The following is a 5884-nucleotide window of genomic DNA, read 5'->3' as shown; positions in this document are numbered from 1 at the left end:
CCAGGGCCATGCTCCACGTGGGTCCTGAAGATGGCTGTTAAGGTCTCTAGGATTAGGAGAGTCCATTGGGAAGAAAGGTGACCACGGGACGGATGCTGCCAGGCTCAGGGCGGGAGGGACATGCCGTGATTGAAAGGTGCCACCTGTCAGATCTTCCACGGGAAATCCGAGCCTCCCAGTCTAGGGGAAAGTGTTGTACCAACAGGGCAGTAAACAATGCTCTTCAGGCAGCCCAAGCCTCTTGAAGTGGGGGTGGGGTGGGGTGGGGTGGAAGAGGGAGAGGAAGGGGGGAGGCGGGACCAAAGAGCTGGGGGCTAGAGGCCACGGGGCTTAAAGGCAGCCTGGAGTGAGGCTGCTCAGCTGGAGGAAAGAGACAGCTTCCGAGCCACAGGCAGAAGCCCCACAGGTAGGAGAAGCCCTGGGCCCCTTTCTAAGGGTCCCTCTCCATCTGCCAATTCTCCCTCCCACTTTTCAAGGGCCAGAGCCTCCCAGGAGGGCTCCCCAGTTGGAGAAATCCAGGCCCCTTTCTAATTCTCTCCACCGCGATGTCTACTCTTGTTAGATGCCAGGGTTCTCAACCCTGGGGAGCTGGGCAACCTCGAGATCACCTACAGAGCAGCCTGCAGGTGGCCATCCAAGAGGAGACCTCAGAGCAGGGGAGGGGACCTTGGGAGTCTCAAGAGTCAAGCTGGGTTGGGACAGACTGTCTAAGCCAAGCCTGTCCAGCCCACGGGCTGCCTGTGGCCCAGGATGGTTTTGAATGTGGCCCAACATGAATTCATAAACTTTCTTAAAACATTATGAGATTTTTTTCTTTTTGCAATTTTTGTTTTAGCTCATCAGCTATTGTTAGTGTTAATATATTTTACATGTGGCCCAAGACAATTCTACTTCTACCAGAATGGCCTAGGGAAGCTAAAAGATTGAACACCCCTGAGATCAGCCTCTCCAAGGGAGGGCCTCTGGCTGGGTGGGGAAGGTGGAAGGCTTAGGACAAACGAATGACAGATGAGGCTGCAGTGGGTGGTGGATGCATCACAGAACATCCAGCGTTTATACTTCTAGGGGTTTGGAACTTCGGCTCCCGTGTTCCTTTCATCCTGGTCTACCAGGCGCGGTGGCTCACGCCTGTAATCCCAGCACTTTGGGAGGCCGAGGCAGGGGGATCATCTGAGGTCAGGAGTTCGAGTCCAGCCTGGCCAACATGGTGAAACCCCGTCTCTACTAAAAATACAAAATTAGTCGGGCATGGTGGCACATGCCTGTAATCCCAGCTACTAGGGAGGCTGAGGCAGGAGAATCGCTTGAACCCGGGAGGTGGAGGTTATGGTGAGCTGAGATCGCGCCATTGCACTCCAGCCTGGGCGACAAGAGTGAAACTCTGTCTCAAAAAAAAGAAACAGGAAGAGAGAGGGAGGGGAGTTATCTGCAGTGCTGCTTTGGACACATTGACAGGGATAGTCTGGAGGCTTCCTGGGGAAGGAAGGAGGAAGGAAAGTAGAGAGTAAGAAAGGAAGGTGGGGGTGGAGAAACGTTCATGAAGGACCTACTGTGCACCCAGAAGAAAGAGAGAGGAACTCCTCAACTGAATCTGACTGCCCTTTTCAACTCGTGGGGTGCCCGCACTCTGGGCCGGGGCCTTTGGAGGGACACTGGGCCAAGGAGCTAGTGGGAGCATGTATTTGGTGTGAGTTGTGGAGTGGGAGTCGGGACTCTTGGATTCTAGATAGGGCTAGGCTATTTGTCCTGTGACTTTTGTCAAGGGATGTCAACTCCCTGAGCCTCAGATTCCTACTGGCTCCCTAATGGGGCCAATAACCAATTCTGAAGGGTCAGAGCTAGAAGCCATTGAGAGAAAGCAGGGCCCCGCAGTGTAAGCTGTCAACTGCTGTAGGGCTGTGAATGCTGGGGGTGGGGGGTGGCGTCCTGGTTTCTCAGCACTTCTGAGCATCTTCATTCCTTTCCTATTTGTGACAAGCCTGGAGGGTGGAAAGCCGAGGTGATGAACGTGCAGGATAGCTGAAGGGTGTGTGTGCGTGTGTGTGTGTGTGCGCGTGTGTGTGTGCATCTACCCTTCCCCTCCACCACCCTAAGTATGTAGCATGTAGACAGAAGGAAAGATGGTTAGAGTGGCCAGCCTTGGTGGCTCCTGCCTATAAACCCAGCACTTCAGGAGGCCAAGGCAGAAGGATCACTTGAGGCCAAGAGTTTGAGACCAGCCTGGGAAACATAGTAAGACCCCATCTCTATAAAAAAAGAAAAAAGAAAAAACTAGCCAGGTATGGTGGCATACAACTAGGGTCACAGCTCCTTGGGAGGCTGAGGTGGGAGGATCGCTTGGGTCCAGGAGGTGGAGGTCACAGTGAGCTATGATTGAACAACTGCACTCCAGCCTGGGCAACAGAGTGAGACCCTGTCTCTTAAAAAGAAAAGATGACTGGAGCACTCAGCTATGTCTTAGCCAAATAGTGTCACACTTTGAGGTATAAAAAGGGCTTGTTATCATCCTACTGGCATTCAGTTCTCTCTGTCTTGTCTTACTAATAAATGCCCTCGAGGCTAGATCAGGATCTTGCCCTGGCACAGGGCTGGGCATAGCCAACCCACACCATGTGAGCTGATGAGTGCTGAGTACTCATTCATGCAAAGCACACCTCTGAATCCTGTTTCATTTTTTTTTTTTTTAGAGATGGGATCTCACTTTGTTGCCCAGGCTGGAGTGTAGTGACTATTCATAGGCATCATTTATAGTGCACTGCAGGCTTGACCTCCTGGCCTCAAGTGATCCTCCTGCCTCAGCCTCCCGAGTAGTTGGGACCACAGGCATGTACCACCACACCTGGCTCCAAATATTTTCTAAGCATGCGCTTCATTAATCCTCCACCATCCCTATGGGATAGGACCTATTGTTAACTGCCGAAATCAAAACACAGAGAGGACAGATAGGTTGCTCAACGTTACACAATTAGAAACTCATGGGAGTAGGGATCCCATCACAGGAAGACATCAGAATCAACGATTTTCAGCACTAGTCCATGTCACCTTCCAAACAAGAGTGGAGAGCAGGAGGGGAAGGGGTCATGTTAGTCCAGCATTTGCCATGCTTTCTTCTGCTGAACATGGTGCTGCTTAAGAGAGTGATGGATGCTCCTCAGGAAAAAAAAAAAAAAAAAAAAAAAAAAAAAAAAAAAAAAAAAAAAAAAAAGCAGAAAAAGAAAACTCATGGTCAAATAGGTTTGGAGAAAAGTGAGTTAAATGAAATTAATTTAAGTGTAGTTACGGTTTCTTAACTATCTGGTATCTAAAATCTACTTAAATGCTATTAAAGTTGTATATCCATTTTATTTTTTAATTTTATTTTCTTTACTGTAGAGACAATTTCATTATGTTGCCCAGGCTGGTGTTGAACTCTTGGACTCAAGCAATCCTCCTAACTTGGCTTCCCAAAATGCTAAATTACAGGCGTAAGTCACTGCACCTGGCTGAAATTGTATATCTCTAAGAGGGTAAAGAGTACACTTTTTTGGCCAGGCAAGGTGACTGACACCTGTAATCCCAGTACTTTGGGAGGCCGAGGCGGGCAGATCACGAGGCCAGGAGATTGAGACCATCCTGGCCAACATGGTGAAAACTCATCTCTACTGAAACTACAAAAATCAGCTGGGTGTGGTAGTGCATGCCTGTAATCCCAGCTATTCGGGAGGCTGAGGCAGGAGAATTGCTTGAACCAGGGAATCGGAGGTTGCATTGAGCCAAGATTGCACCACTGCACTGCAGCCTGGCAAGAGTGAGACTCTGTCTCAAAAGAAAAACAAAACAAAACAAAGGCCAGGCATGATGGCTCACACCTGTAATCCCAGCACTTTGGGAAGCTGAGGTGGGCAGACCACCTGAGGTCAGGAGTTCAAGACTAGCCTGGCCAACATGGTAAAACCCCATCTCTACTAAAAAAAATATATATATATATAAATTAGCTAGATATGGTGGCATCCTCCTGTAATCCCAGCTACTTGGGAGGCTGAGGTGGGAGAATCGCTTGGACCTGGGAGGTGGAGGTTGCAGTGAGCAGAGTTTGTGCCACTGCACTCTGTCCTGAGCGACAGAGCAAGACTTCATCTCAGAAAAAAAAGAGCAACCTTAGCTAGAGAAGATTCTTCCTCCCAACCCCACAGAAAACCTGTTCCGTGTCATGGGAGACCCTAGTTTTCCACAGAACACAGTGGGGAGAACCTGACCCAGACGAACACCATCACTGCTAGTGGACACTGAGACCCAGAGAGGGCAAAGGACTTGCTCAGGTCTCAGTGGGGACTGGAAGATGTAGGTCACAGCCAGCCCCACAACTTCGCGTCTCCCCGGCATCTCAGCTGATGTGTGTCCATCTCCCAGGCTCATCTTCCCTCTTACTTTAAGGCATTGCTGGAGCCACTGAACCAGGAAAGGGCTCTAGAGGGAATCGGGGGACAGTGCGAGCATCTTGACAAATCCCAGCCTACTTTTAGGAGATGGTGAGGGCATCGAATTCAGGAACCCCAGGACTCTGGGTAAGACCTGAGTGGGTAGTCGGAGCAGAGCCCTGCCCCTGTCTTCCTGCCTCCTGTCCTCTGCCCAATTACCCAGATGCCCTCGGTACTATGACTGAGAAAGATGGTACTGCCAACGGCAGGGGGTATTTTTAGTGCGTGACAGGAGTGTCCACTTTTCTTACTGCCTGAGTCATGCCCTGAGCCCTATTTGGGGATTGTTTTCTTTGTAACTACACCCCCAAGAACACCAGGGGGATGAAGGCGCTAACCCGGTGCCCCCACACACCTGTTTTTTAGATCCTCCAGTATATACAGTACTTAAATAGGAAACTCCAAGTTAAGATGTCATAATCTCTCCCATGCTCTCAGGGAACAGTCAGAGGGTCAGATTGCCCAGCAGATGCCAGGGAGAGTATGGTTCTATTCTTCACTCAAAGAAATGCTTCCTTGCCCAGGCCCACCTTTTCCAAGAACCACAGGCTGGCAGAGCTGGCAAAGCTCCAGATGCCAGCTGGCCCAGGGGCCGTTTTTATACGCCACCTCTATGATTTTGCTATATCTGCACCACCTATATTCCAGTTTCCTGAATGACTTCCTTTGAATCAACTTATTTTTAAATTCAGTAAATGTATTTTTAAAAGACACTGTATCACTGCTAGAAATAGAAACTTAATATCATTTGCCAGAAATAGAAAGTAACTGTATAAAAATAGATACAATGGAAACCAGTGTTAATCAATTCCATCTAGATACTTCTGCTTGCCTAGGCTCTCAGGGGAAAGTAACAATTGTTCCGTAGGTGTTCTAGGATGCCAGTATAAAATTGTGACCAGGCACTGCTCATGCCTGTAATCCCAGCACACTTTGGGAGGCTGAGGCGGGCAGATCGCTTGAGCTCAGGAGTTCGAGACCAGCCTGGGCAACATGGCAAAACCCTGTCTTTACAAAAAATACAAAAATTAGCCAGGTGTGATGGTGAGCACCTGTAGTCTCAGCTATTCAGGAGGCTGAGGTTGGAGGATCCCTTGACCCCAGGAGGCAGAGGTTGCAGTGAGGCGAGATCATGCCACTGCACTCCAGCCTGGGCAACAGAGCAAGACCTTGTCTCAATAAATAAATAAATAATACAATAACGTTGTGACCACTTCACTGAGTTAATCAAAAAGAGGCAACAAGCCGGGCGCGGTGGCTCAAGCCTGTAATCCCAGCACTTTGGGAGGCCGAGGCAGGTGGATCACCAGGTCAAGAGATCGAGACCATCCTGGTCAACATGGTGAAACCCCGTCTCTACTAAAAATACAAAAAATTAGCTGGGCATGGTGGTGCGTGCCTGTAATCCCAGCTACTCAGGAGGCTGA

At 49.5% G+C, this 5884-nt stretch overlaps 1 protein-coding gene across 4 annotated transcripts in view; it reads left to right on the top strand.

Annotated features, from left to right (window-relative positions):
• The first annotated feature begins 287 nt into the window (after nt 1-287).
• SMTNL1 (smoothelin like 1) overlaps nt 288-5884 on the top strand; it is a 14069-nt gene continuing 8472 nt past the window's right edge. For 2 of the 4 annotated variants that reach the window (XM_037728014.1, XM_037728013.1), the window contains exon 1: nt 288-406. The gene's annotated coding sequence lies outside the window, so the exon portion shown is untranslated. The remainder of the gene's footprint in view (nt 407-5884) is intronic. The other 2 variants (XM_017498961.2, XM_017498962.2) reach the window with 1 other exon arrangement.

This window comes from Cebus imitator, unplaced genomic scaffold (genome assembly GCF_001604975.1).
Source record: "Cebus imitator isolate Cc_AM_T3 unplaced genomic scaffold, Cebus_imitator-1.0 Scaffold253, whole genome shotgun sequence".
In the NCBI taxonomy this organism is placed as follows: Eukaryota; Metazoa; Chordata; class Mammalia; order Primates; family Cebidae; genus Cebus; species Cebus imitator.
The sequence above is the reverse complement of the archived record's forward strand: the minus strand, read 5'-3'. Positions and strand labels throughout refer to the sequence as shown.